The following is a 14,103-nucleotide window of genomic DNA, read 5'->3' as shown; positions in this document are numbered from 1 at the left end:
GCACAATCAGGGACCCCGTCAGGACCCGTCACCTTCCGAGAGTTCACTCTCAAGAAGGCTTTCTGACTTCGGAAGTTGTGACGGTGGGTATGGGTGTGTCTGGGGCTGCTGGGGCAGTTGACAGCGGTCTGATGGTTTCCTGCTCTAACCGAGCATAGAATGCATTGAGTTCATCGGGGACGGGTGCGTTGCTGCCGGAGATTCTGCTCTGCTTCGCTTTATAGCCCGTTGTGTTGTTTAAGCCTTGCCACAACCTGATATTGTCTCTTGGCATCCCTGATGATTTTGCGGAGGTCATACCTGGATTTCTTGTATCAGTAGGGAGTCAATCTCCCGATTAAGCCATGGTTTTCGGTTGGGAAACGTACGCACTACTTTCTCTGGCACACAGTCGTCTACACTTTTGCTGATCAAGTCTGTAACGGTGGTGGCATACCCGTTTAGGTTGGTCGCATGTTCTAAATATGGACCAGTCCACTGACTCCAAGCAGTCACGTAGGAGCTCTTCTGGTGTCTCGGACCAGCACTGCACGACATTCTTAGCCGGATTATCTCGCTTAAGTTTCTGCTTGTATGCAGGGAGAAGGAGCACCGTCTTATGGTCTGATTTTCCAAAGTGCGGTGGGTGGGTGGATCCGTAGGCGCCCTTGATTTTTATGTAGCAGTGGTCAAGAGTCCCTGATGGGACAGGAGATGTGTTGGTGGAATTTTAGCAGTACACTCTTGAGGTTGACCTTATTGAAGACCCCGGCCACAATGAACAAGGCCTCCGGGTGTTCTGTTTCATTGTTATTTATAACTGTGTACAATTCATCCAGCGCCTTATTCTCTTCTGCCTGGGGTAGGATGTAGACCGCCGTGATAATGGCTGAAATGAATTCCCGTGGAAGGTAGTCTGGGCGCATTTCGCAGTCAGGTATTCCAGGTAAGAGGAAAAACAAGGGACAGACAGGGATGAACAGGAGGACCATTACACTGGAAAGCTATTTTTTGACTTGCACAGGCAGGATTAACCAAATTCCCACCTCTTGTGTCATAAATTTCTGTGATGGTTTGACTTTCTCCCTTTGAATTTATTTATTTTAGAATATGTGCTAAGCTTTATTATTGAACACTCAAGAATAATTCTTACTTGAGATTGTACTTGGGGCTTTTTCTGTTTCGTCCTGTCTCCTTTGCTTGGGATTGATCAGAAATATGCAATTACTTTGCAGATATTGAATTTAAAATTTAAATGTTTGTTTAAGTCACAAATCTGGCCCTTCAATGTTCAAGAAGTTAGTGTTAAAATAATACCACGTTTGTTTCTACAGAGTGAAGCTGGAGCAGACAAGACAACCACTGAACTGGCAGCTTGCAGGAAAGCCACATTCTCATCTGTGGTTGTGACCATTTGTCAAAGGTTAGTTAACTTTCATTATCAGTTTGCAATTCTCCATATAATTTCAGGGAGCTATCCTTTATTTATAGAGATTTTGAAGATCTAATTCCAGGAGTGTATAAACTGTAGGGAATTAATCCAGGTTGTGGATACTGTGGGAATCTAATCCCAGTTACTAGACATTGTAAAATTGAATTCTAATTTATGGATGCAGCTGGGAATTTATCCAAATTGATGGATTCTGTCGAACTCCAATCGCAGTTTCTAGACACTAGCCGGAATTCTCCAGTCGTTGCGATTCAATTTTCCTGCCGGCATCGCAGCCCCACCAACGGGTTTCCCGGTGGCGTAGAGGTGATTACAATGGGAAATTCCATTGACAATCGACGGGAAGATAGAATCCCGTTGCCAACGAACGGCGCACGGCATAGAAACAAGCGGCTGGCGGATCTGAGAATCCTGCCCACCATAAAGATCTAATCCCAATTTACAGATACAATAGGGAGCTCATTTCAATTTATGGGCACATTAGGTATCTAATCTCAGTTTCCAAATACAGTTGGGATCTAATCCCATTTGCGATACCATAGGGCTAATTCATATTGTCACTTTGGCATTGGAGCCCAAAGCCATCATAGCAACGGCAGAACATTCAAGGAGATTATGGGCATGATTTATTTTTTAAAAGTAGAGTACGCTCTGGGCAGGATTAGCAAGGCCATTCCAGGTGCTACCTGCTATCTAATGGCACTTTGTTGCTATTCGGCCCCCGGCAGGAAATTTCCCCCCGAGACCACACTTAGCGTCATTTCCTGCACTGAGGATCTCCTCAGTGCAGGAAGAGATCAGGGAGCCATTTTAAAATGGTGCCCTGATCTCTCGACCTCGCAATGCGACCCCTGCACCCCCAAACTCCAAAACTCACCATAAAAGGGTCCACGGTGGCTATCCTAAGGTGCCAGGCTGGCAGTGCCAAGGTGCCCAGGTGGCGCCAGCAGTGCCAGGGTGCCACTCTGCAAGAATCCGACCATCTGTGGTCCTCCGATCACCATTTGTGGGGATCCCTGGCTAGGGTCTCCTCAGCGAGGTCAGTAGATGCCAGGTGGCAGTTTGATGTGGCGTAGGCATAGTTAAGTAGGCTTTTTCTTTCAAATGTATTTTATTCCAAACTTGTATAAATGGTTATAAAACATAAATAATCCAGGGAGCAAACTTTCCAACACATCATTATACAGTTCGTACAAATTTTTCCCCTTTTTCACCCCCCACGATGAACAACTCCTCAAACATGGCCACGAATACCCTCCACCTTGCCTCGAAGCACTCCGCTGAACCCCTCAATTTGTATTTGATAATTTCCGGCCAAAAAAGTCATGTAAATCACCCAGTCAGGCCGCCAGCCCCGGCGGCGTTACCGACCGCCATTCCAGTAAGATCCTTCGCCGGGCAATCAGAGCGGTGAAGGCTACAACATTGGCCTTCCTCCCCTCCATCAGATCCAGCTTCTCTGATATCCCCAACATTGCTACCAAAGAGACCGACCCAACCTCCTCTCCCACTATCTTTGTTAGCCCGTAAACACTCCCGCCTAGAATCTCTCCAACTTCTCGCACCCCCAGAACATTTGTGCACGTGATTCGCTGGTCCTTGCCCACACTTCTCGCATTCGTCTGCCACTCCCCATCCACTCATTCTCGCCCGAGTCATATGTACCCTGTGTACCACCTTGAACTGTATCAGGCTTATCCTTGTGCACAAGGAAGTTGTGTTTACCTGCCTAGCGCCTCACTCCATAGTCTCCAGTTTATCTCCCCTCTCAGCTCCCCCTCCCACGTCTCCTTAATCTTCATCATCTACTCGCCTCCCTGCTCTCCCAGCACGCATACATGTCTCTAATCCTGCCCTCCCCTTGCACGTCCGGAAGCAGCAATCACTCCAACAGGACATATCTCGGTAACGTGGGGAACTCTTTCCAAACCTTCCGTGAGAAGTCCCTTACCTGTAAGTACCTAAACTCACTTCCTGTCGGGAGCTCTGCCCTTTCCTTCAGTTCTTCTACACTGGCAAACCTCTCTTCCAAATACAGATCCCTTACCCTGACCAGCCCCACTTCTCTCCACTTCTTATACGACTGTCTGTCATCCCCCGGCTTGAATCCATGGTTTTCGCACAGTGACGTCAACACCGACATCCCTTCTATCCTCCTTAGCTGGTTCAAGACCTTTACTGTGGACTGTACCACTGGGTTCTCCGTGTCTTTCCTTCGTTCGCCGCCCAATAATAATGCAGCAGGTTGGGCCATGCCAACTCCCCTTCTGCCTCTGTTTCTGTAACAGGGTCCTCTTAACCCTTGGTAATTTCCCTGCCCACACAAAGTTTGAGATAATGGTAATGTCCCACTGTAAACATTTACATGTGACGGGTGTGTAAGGTGGGGAGAGAAATATTAATCGAGGTGGTAACACAATGGGGTAGGTCAAACCTCCTCATTTATGGGATGGGCTAGTAAAGGAAAATTCCGTCCTACATGACTTAGTAAACAAGGTATAGATGTTGGACAACTGAGGCACAACTGAAAACACTTCAAATGACAATAATAACCGCTGATTTCCCCATCCATAGTTATTTCCTTTCAAGGTGTACTGACAAATCAATGCAAATGAATTAATTTCCAACCAATTCAGAGTCACTGTTCGCTATCTGATAGTAACTGGTTTTGTGTCTAATCATGTCAAAATGGGTGAAATCGATATGTGTTTGCACTATGCACCATCTTCCCTACTACTTTGTGAATATGTCTTACAATTGTCCTATTGAGAGGTGCTCCCCTCTCTGAAACCATATTAGGGATGCAGATGTAAAGCAGTTACACTGCTGTGGTTTCTTATAGTTCAGCAACCGGCAGAGGACTTTCCTACTGGGATAAGCTACATTAGAGCGTTCTTGTGCTTCGCTGCAGGTTTCAACAGAGTTACAATTGAAATGAGAGTGAACTGATGCCAATTGTGCTATTATTAGCAGGATACCTCTTGAAGGAAATGGGTTGTTTGTACACTGATCGTTATATCTCTCAGGGGCTGAAATCCTTCTTTCAAAGTTCTAGTTGAAATAGGGCTGAATAACCTCCGAGGGCTTCTCCCTGAAGCAAGAAAGGCTCGCAGTGTGAGCAGCTGTGGTGGTTACAAATTCTGTGGACCATCCAAGTATTCCTGCAACATTGACAAGCTGCTGCAACATCCTTTATTCAAACATGTCAACAAAAAGGTCTCTCTGAACATTCCAGGCAGAATCTTTCCACATTTTTCAGTGCCAGGTTCCAACCGAAATCTGGTATTTAGCTCTCCAGCTGCACAGTCGAATTTTTAATCCAGATCTTGAGCCTCTCTGAAAACAATTCAGGGGATGTGGTTTACACCATCACTGTGGCCGGATCGGGGCCTGATAGAGCTGGCATGGTCGGCTCCACAGAGATCGGGCGCCCATTTTTCTTGCGAGATTTTGTGCCTGCGTTGCCATTCTCACTGACAACGGACAGGAAATAAAATTGCGCCCTCCTTTATTCTTTCATGGGATTTGAGCATCGCTGGCAAGGCTAGCATTTGCTGCCCATCCCTAATTACCCTTGAGCTGAGGACAATTAAGGGTCAACCATGTTACTGTGGGTCTGGAGTCACATGTAGGCCAGACCAGGTAAGGATGGCAGATTCCTTCCCTAAAGAATACGAGTGAACCAGATGGGTTTTTATGACAATCAATGATAGTTGTCATGGTCACCATCACTGAGACTAACTTTATATTCCAGATTTATTCATTGAATTCAAATTCCATCAGCTGCCGTGGTGGGATTTGAATGCATGCCACCAGGGAATTAAACCTGGGCCTCTAGCCCACCACCACTGCTGCATCACAGCGCCAGGGACCCGAGTTCAAGGGGTGCAGGACAGATGTGGGAGGTGCTCGGGGAGCCCGGCAAATCACGTCCATATGTTCTGGTCGTGCCCGGCGCTGGATGGGTTTTGGAGGGGTTTTGCGAGGACTATGTCCAAGGTGGTGAACGCCCGGGTCAAGCCGAGCTGGGGATTAGCATTATTTGGGGTATCGGACGAGCCGGGAGTGCAGGAAGCGAAAGAGGCCGGTATTCTGGCCTTTGCGTCCCTGGTAGCCCGGCGGAGGATTTTGCTACTATGGAAAGATGTGAAGCCCCCTAGTGTGTGTCATGATATTCATATTAACATAAGATGGTGCAATCACACACACACTGATGGACAGATCGACGGACCAATCAACACACACGCAACATCACAGCCAATCACCAGTGAGAACACACGCACTATAAAACAGGGAACACCACAGTTCCTGCTCATTCCAGCAGGAGATAGCTCAGAGCACAGAGCTCACAGCGTGCCACTCAGACATACACCATGTGCTGAGTACCTCTCTAAGATAGTGCTAGGGCTGGGTCCACAGGTTAACTGGTAAAGTACGAACCACAGCCAGAAGTATACAGTAGATGTTATCAAGAATAATAAAACAGAGTTGTACCATCTACAACCGTGTTGGTTCGTTTATATAGCGGAACACCCAACACGACATAGTACCAGGATTGGAACCCAGCAACTGTGAGACCTACCTGCATATCTTCAGAGATCCGCCATCCTGCACCATGGACACCATCAGCCCGCCGCAGCCGCTCCAAATCGCTGGAAACCTCATTATCGCGGATGCCCTGTCCAGAGCAGTGAGCACACCGCCCGAATCGGGGGGGTTCGTCTGTCAGGTCGAAGCGCATGTGGCCTTCACATCAGCCAATCTGCCAGCTAATTGATGCAAGTCTGGCCTGCATTCGCCGTGAGACTGCGGCTGACCCCCTTCTACAACGTGCGATGCGCCACATGACGGAAGGGTGGCTCAAAGGACAGTGACCACAATTCTACAATGTCCGGGCCGACTTGGCCGTCATTGACGGTGTCCTCCTAAAGTTGGACCGGTTTGTGATTCCACACAGCATGCACAGGCTGGTCCTCGAACAATTACACGAAGGCCAGCTCGGGGTTGAGAAGTGCAGGCGGAGGGCCCGAGAAGCTGTATACTGGCCGGGCATCAGCGACGACATCGCCAACATGGTGCTCAACTGCCCCACCTGCCAAAGGTTTCAGCCGGCGCAACCCCCTGAGACGCTTCAGCCCCATGAGTTGGTAACGTCCCCCTGGGCAAAGGTGGGTGTGGACCTTTTTCATGCGCTCGGCAGGGACTACGTCATCACAATTGACTATTTTTCAAATTATCCGGAGGTCATATGCCTGCACGATTTGACATCATCAGCTGTAATCAGAGCATGTAAAGAAACCTTTGCACGCCATGGCATTCCGCTTAACGTCATGTCGGACAATGGGCCCTGTTTTGCGAGCCAAGAATGGTCTTCTTTTGCCGCTTCATACGGCTTCACACATGTGACGTCCAGCCCTCTGCATCCCCAGTCAAATGGCAAGGCGGAAAAGGGCGTCCATATCGTGAAGCGGCTCCTCTGCAAGGCTGCTGATGCCGGATCTGACTTCTGTTTAGACCTGCTGGCCTACCGCTCGGCCCCACTGTCCACGGGCCTCTCGCCAGCCCAGCTGTTGATGGGTCGCACCCTCAGGCCCACTGTGCCGTCCATTCATGTTCCTAAACCCGACCATGCTCCAGTACTGCAAAGGATGCGACAGCAGCGTGCTCAGCAGAAGGTGGCACATGACACTCGGGCAAACCTGCCCTGGCACCTGGAGACAACGTCCGCATACACCTACCAGAGGGTGGCTAGTCGGCAACTGCCAAAGTTCTCCGCCGCGTGGCTCCCCGCTCGTTCCTGGTTTGCATGCCTGATGGCTCCATTCGCCGGCGTAATCGGCGGGCCCTTCGGCTGCTTCCGCGCTCGCTACGTGATCATGCACCGGTGCCACGCCCTCCTGCTGTCCCTGATGTCGACTTCGTGGAGCTTCCTGCCACTATGCCTGTTCCTCTATCGCCCGTGGCCAGGCCCATTCCTCAGCCGGTGGATCCTGACGCACCCTTGAGGCGGTCAACCCGAATTCGTCACCCACCTACTAGGCTGGACTTACGAGCCTGTTTGCACATTGGACTCACTGAATTGTTAGGCAACAACGTTAATGTTTTTCTCTTTTTGTCGTTCCAGGAGTTCTCTTTCGATATTTGATGATTGCACTTGTTTTGTTTGTGGTACAACCTCGTTGCTATGTTGCACCTGACACCTTCCTATGTATATAGTTTAGCCTCATGTACATGTTGTAGATATTGCACACACATATTCAGCTGCACTCACTGCACACCAATATTTATTACCATATAGGCACATATTCTTGTGAAAAGGGGGGATGTCATGATATCCATATTAACATATCATGGTGCAATCACACACACACACTGATGGACAGATCGACGGACCAATCAACATACACACAACATCACAGCCAATCATCAATGAGAGCACATGCACTATAAAACAGGGAACACCACAGTTCCCGCTCATTCCAGCAGGAGATAGCTCAGAGCACAGAGCTCACAGCGTGCCACTCAGACATACACCATGTGCTGAGTGCCTCTCTAAGATAGTGCTAGGGCTGGGTCCACAGGTTAACTGGTAAAGTACGAACCACAGCCAGAAGTATACAATAGATGTTATCAAGAATAATAAAACAGAGTTGTACCATCTACAACCATGTTGGTTCGTTTGTGTATCGGAACACCCAACACGACAGTGTGGAAGCTTGGATCAATGACATGGCAGGGTTCATCAAGCTGGAGAGGATAAAGTTTGCCTTGCGAGGGTCTGTGCAAGGGTTCCTCAGGCAGTGGCAACTGTTCCTAGACTATCTCGCGGAGCGTTAGGAGGAGGTCAGCAGCAGCAGCAGCCTAAGGGCGGTGGAGGTGGGGAGGGGGGCGGGGGAGGTGGGGAGGGAGGGGGAGTTTCTTTTGGGGTGGCGTTTGGGTGAAGGTGGGAGGTTTTCCCTTTTTGTGTTTTCAAATGTTATATGGGGGGTTATTGTATATTGGGGAAGTCCAATGTATAATTTCTGTTTGTTGTGTTCTTGTTTCTTTCTTCTTGTTGGGGGGGGGGGTGGTTCTGTTGAAAATTTGTTGAAAAATTTGAATAAATATATTTTTTTTAAAAAGGGACCCGAGTTCAAGTCTGGCCTTGGGTGACTGTCTGTATGGAGTTTGCATGTTCTCCCCATGTATGCGTGGGTTTCCTCCGGGTGCTCCCGTTTCCTCCCACAGAGAAACGAAATGCAGGTTAGGTGGATTGGCCATGCTAAATGAGTGTCCAGGGATGTGCAGATTAGGCAGGGTTATAGGGATAGAGCGGGGTGGACAAGAGTGGACCTGGGTAGAATGCTCTTTTGAAGGGTCCGTGCGGAATTGATGGGCCGAATGGACTCCATCTGCACTGTAGGGATTCGATTCCACACCATCTCCCCTGTTGTTGAACTAGCAGCTGAAGAGAAATTCCTTCACTAGTGAAGAGAGCAGATGGTCGGCTGTCAGTAATGAACCACTTGTTGAAATTTCTGTTGGCAGCATCACATTCTACTCTCACTCCCTGTAATAGTGGTACTCAGCTGATAAGTCCTGTTAACGTTACATGCCACAGGATTAAGCTCAGACATGCCGGCTTTGTTTTTCATTACTCTAACTGTGGGCTATTTACTTCGACACAGCCACACAGCTGCAGTTTGGGAATGATTGAACTAAGGGTGATTCCCTCAACAGCTGCATCCTCTTCCTGTAGTGTCCTCAATCTGTGCCAGTCATTATTTGGCTTTGGAATGTGAGCTTCACCTACAGGAAGTAAACCATGCCATTGTGATCATACTATCCCACAGGATGCACACACATTTGTAATATCTTTCTGAGCATGTGAGTGTCAGAACATTCTTGCAGCTAACTTTTAAATGTACCATTTGTCCCTTAATGCGCCATGTAATGCTTTATGACAAACTGTTTATTGAGCTCTGTGGAAATAAAGTGGCCCTTGGCATGAAAGGTCAATCTGTTATTCCAGTGAGAAATCTGTCTTTGTTTGACATTCGATTTTTAAAACGCTACCTTATTCTTCATGGCTTTGCTCACAGTGAGTAAGCAAAAGCATTTTTTGATCAGGACAACAACAGTGTAGCACATAACATACAATGATGTCCTTTGAGGAAGGAAATCTTGGCCTGGCCTTCATGTGACTCCAGATCCACAGCAATGTTGGTTGACTCTTAAATGCCCCTGAAAAGGCCTAGCTAGCCACTCAGTTCAAAGGCAATTAGGGATGGCCTCTGCCAGCGATGTCCACATCCCATGAAGGAATAAAAAAAATGTTATTCTACTATCAAGGTGCATTATATAACTGGCATGTACCTTCAAAGCTGCAGTAGCTGTTCTAATTTATGTTACTAATGGTTATTTGGACACATTTTGATCAAATAAGGAAAGTCAGCACAAACTTGTTCGGAGAAAAGCATGTTTAACCTATTTGGTTGAGTTTTTAGATGAGGTAACAAAGACGATTGATGAAGATAATGCAGTGGATGTGGTGTGCATGGACTTTGAAAAGGTGTTTGATAAAGTGCGACATAACAAGCTTGTCAGCAAAGTTAAACCCACTGGATAAAAGTGACAGTGGGAGCATAGATATAGAGTTGGCTCAGTGACGGGAAACAAAGAGTATTGGTGAACGGTTATTTTTCAGACTGGATGAAGGTGCACAGTGGGATTCCCCAGGGGCAGGAATTAGGACCACTGCTTTTCTTGATCTATGAAGTCTTACAACACCAGGTTAAAGTCCAACTGGACTTCACTCACCTGATGAAGTAGCTATGCTCCGAAAGCTAGTAATTCCAAAAAACCTGTTGGACTTTAACCTGGTGTTGTAAAACATCTTACTGTGCCCACCCCAGTCCAACGTCGGCATCTCCACATCATGGCTTTCTTGATCTATATTAATGATCACGACATGGATGTGCAATTATAAATTTTTAGGATGACACAAAACTTGGGAGTATTGTGAACTGTGAAGAAGATAGTGATAGACTTCAAGGGGACATAGACAGGCTCGTGGAATGGACAGCCGAAATTTAATGCAGAGAAGGGTGAAATGATACATTTTGGCGGGATAATGGCAAAAGCAAATTGGTTAATAGGGCATACAGAATCTAGGGCTTTATAAATAATAATAATCTTTATCAGTGTCACAAGTTGGCTTACATTAACACTGCAATGAAGTTACTGTGAAAAGCCCCTAGTCGCCATACTCCGGCACCTGTTTGGGTTCACAGAGGGAGAATTCAGAATGTCCAATTCACCTAACAAGCACGTCTTTCGGGACTTGTGGGAGGAAAATAGAGACACAGGCGGGAATATTTTGGGCTCATTGGTCGTGAACTGGGAGGCCAGGGGTGAAATTTTCTGCCTTACGCTGCCGGTAGTGGAGTTCCCAGTGAGGCTGAGAATCCAGCGTCGGGGAGAAAACAGGATCAGTGCCCGTTTCTTATGCTCCAGCCCCCTGCTGGCAGCAGGATCAAGATTCACACCTGTGCGGGCCAGACACCATATTCCCTGGGCATGTATGATTCTCCGGTCCCCTGGGCCGGGAATCACATGGGTGAGAATTACTGCAGATGTGGACAAGTGTGGCCCTGATGTGGTGGATCTCACAGTGGGCCAAGGGGGTAACACCTTAAGAGAGTTGCCCTCAAAGTCCATCTGAGGGCTACCCCCCACAATGCAAGACCAGCCCACCCCACCCCCACCAGAACCCTCCCACTGCCCCCCAGAGACCCCCTAAATAAAGAAATGCCCCCAAAAGACCCCTTAATTAGGGAGACCCTGAGAGACGCTCTAAATTAAGAGACCCTCCAGAGACCCCCTAAATAAAAAAACCCAGAGATCCCCGAAATAAAGAGACCTCCGGAGACTCCCTAAATAAAGAGACCTCCAGAGACTCCCTAAATAAAGAGACCTCCAGAGACCCCCTAAATAAAGAGACCTCCAGAGACCCCCTAAATAAAGAGACCTCCAGAGACTCCCTAAATAAAGAGACGCTTCCAGAGATACACTAAATAAAGAGACCCCATAAATAAAGAGACCCCTCACAGAGATCCCCCTAAATAAGGAGACCCCCAAAGACCCCCTAAATAAAGAGACTCCCCCGAGATCTGCTAAATAAGGAGACCCCCCTAGAAACCCTTTAAATAAAGAGACCCTAAATAAAGAGACCCTCGCACAAAGCCCCCAGAAACAAAACCCCTATCTCAACGATAGAGAGCAGTCCAGACAACGGCAGTGAAAAAACATTACTGTTGGAACACTCACCTGGGCAATACACCTGCTGGTTCCGACCCAAGAAGCACCACGTGTCAATTTCTGGAAAGAGAAAACCAGTCAGCTGTGTTTAAACCCCCTCAGATCCTTGAGCTGCAAGCCATTCATTCATTTCCCTTACTAGGCTGTGATTAACAGCTTCCACATACACACAGCTGTCAGCTTTGTTCCATTCATCTTCCTTCATAGTTGAGTAACTCTGGCGTCAATCTTTGATTGACAGATCCTGGCCCACTTCAAACAAAATTAAATGATGTCAATTTCCAGCTGACCACTTCAAAATTAATCAAGCATGAAAGAGGTGATTGAAAGCATCAATGGAGATGAAAAGCATATCAATATTTCAAGTCCAGTATGACTTTTAGTTTTTACTGAATTTCAGATCTCCAGAATCGGCAGTATTTTGCTTTTACACATGCTCGGAATGATTAATAATACTAATAATAATCATTATTGTCACAAGTAGGCTCACATTAACACAGCAAGAAGTTACTGTGAAAAGCCCCTAGTCACCACACACTGGCGCCTGTTCGGGTACACAGAGGGAGAATTCAGAATGTCCAAGTTACCTAACAGCACATCTTTCGGGACTTGTGGGAGGAAACCAGAGAACGGGGAGAACGTGCAGACTCCGCACAATGACCCGAGCCAGGAATCGAACCTGGGATCCTGGCGCTGTGAAGCAACAGTGCTAACGACTGTGCTACTGTGCATGCTAGCCACTTCTGTGGTTAAGTAGAAGTTAATTATTGACTTCCTTTCACTTAAAAATGTGTATTTGTGCAGCTGGATTCTCCGGTCTTCCAGCCGTAAGTTTCTCGGCAGCGTGCCATTCGCTGTCAGTGGGATTCTCTACTCCCACTGCTTTTAATGGGGTTTCCCATTAAAGCCACCCCATGCCTTCGCGGGCGGGGGTGCGCTGCTGGTGGGAACAGGGACTCCTAACGGCCGGAGAATTCCTCCCATGATGTCAATTTTCTTTCTACAACTTAAGGATTACCTAGTGTTGATTGCGGGAAATTGGATGCTGGATTATTTTATAATGAACCCAGTATTATACTGGGCAAAATGCGATATTCTGCTGCTAATTTGGAACTCGCTTTAATGTGGCCTGTTCCTTTAACACAAGAAAGTTAATTGCTACAAGACTGAGATTGCTCTGAATGAGAAAAATTCTGTCAGCCATTTTTCTGCCTCTTGTGAAGTAGATGGGAAAGGACCGGGCTTTGCAACAATGCCATCTATGAATAACCAACCTTTCTGAGTCATAAAGACTTCCAGAACGCAATAAAATTTCCATAATAGTCTTTGGATATGAGCCAGCATGATCGGCACCTCATCCACCACCTTAAACATTCACCCCCTCGACCACTGACGCATAGTGACAACATATACAAGTTACACTGCAGCAATTCATCAATGCTCCTTCGACAGTATCTTCCAAACCCCAGACATCCACCAGGGACTAGGGCAGCTGAGACATGGGCACATCACCACCGACACGTTTCCTTCCAAGCCACATGCCATCCTGACTTGGAACTATACTGCCATTTCTTCACTTGCTGGGTCAAAATCCTGAAACTCCCTTCCTAACAGCACTGGGTGTACCGACAATGCACAAACTGCATTGGTTCAAGAAGGCAGCTCACCACCACCTTCTCAAGGGCAATTGGGGGTGGGCAACAAATTGTGACTGGAAGAACCCGCAGACAGCCAATGGCTCACCCCATCTGACCAGGAAAACACACCACAAGGGGTCACAGAAAATCCTGGCCCATTTCTATTTATTGACACACTTGGCAGCATTTCTCTATTTTCTCCATCAAAACTCCTCAAGACCTTGCATACTTCTATCATGCCACCTCTTAACCTTCTCCATTCCAAGGAATACAGTCGTACTTTTCCATTCATTGTGCAGAATAGTGCAGAAGTCCCTCAACCGTGAACCTGGTGAACCTTTCCTGGTGAACCTTTTCTAAGGCCTTTGCAGCTTATCTGCGGTGTGATGCCAGAATTGTCCACAAACTCCAACAAAGGCCTCACCAGTAATTTATAAAATTCTAGCATGATATCTTTGCTTTTATCTCCTATACCTCTATTTATAAAACAAAGTACCCAAATGTTTTTTTCTTTAACCAGCTTATCAAATTGCCCTGCCACCTTTTAGGATTTGTGTATAATCTACTTTTTTCAAAATCATGCGTTTTGGTATAATATCTTTTAATGTTAGTCCTCTCAAGATGTGTCATTTTACAACTCTTCATATTCTCTGTATTGAACTCCATCTGACATGTTTCTACCCATTTCAACATACGGTGCAGAATTTTCTGGTTTTGACTCAACTCCGGCAGTGTCTA

The 14,103-nt window shown here is 47.1% G+C and overlaps 1 protein-coding gene across 1 annotated transcript in view; it reads left to right on the top strand.

Moving 5' to 3' along the window:
* The window catches only part of smpd3 (sphingomyelin phosphodiesterase 3), a 565,394-nt gene that overhangs the window by 195,993 nt on the left and 355,298 nt on the right, over nt 1-14,103 (top strand). Inside the window, exon 2 of the mRNA XM_072518478.1 lies at nt 1,314-1,402. The gene's annotated coding sequence lies outside the window, so the exon portion shown is untranslated. The remainder of the gene's footprint in view (nt 1-1,313; nt 1,403-14,103) is intronic.

Source organism: Scyliorhinus torazame, chromosome 10 (assembly GCF_047496885.1).
Source record: "Scyliorhinus torazame isolate Kashiwa2021f chromosome 10, sScyTor2.1, whole genome shotgun sequence".
Classification (NCBI taxonomy): Eukaryota; Metazoa; Chordata; class Chondrichthyes; order Carcharhiniformes; family Scyliorhinidae; genus Scyliorhinus; species Scyliorhinus torazame.
Note: the sequence above shows the minus strand (reverse complement) of the source record. Positions and strands in the feature narration are given on the sequence as shown.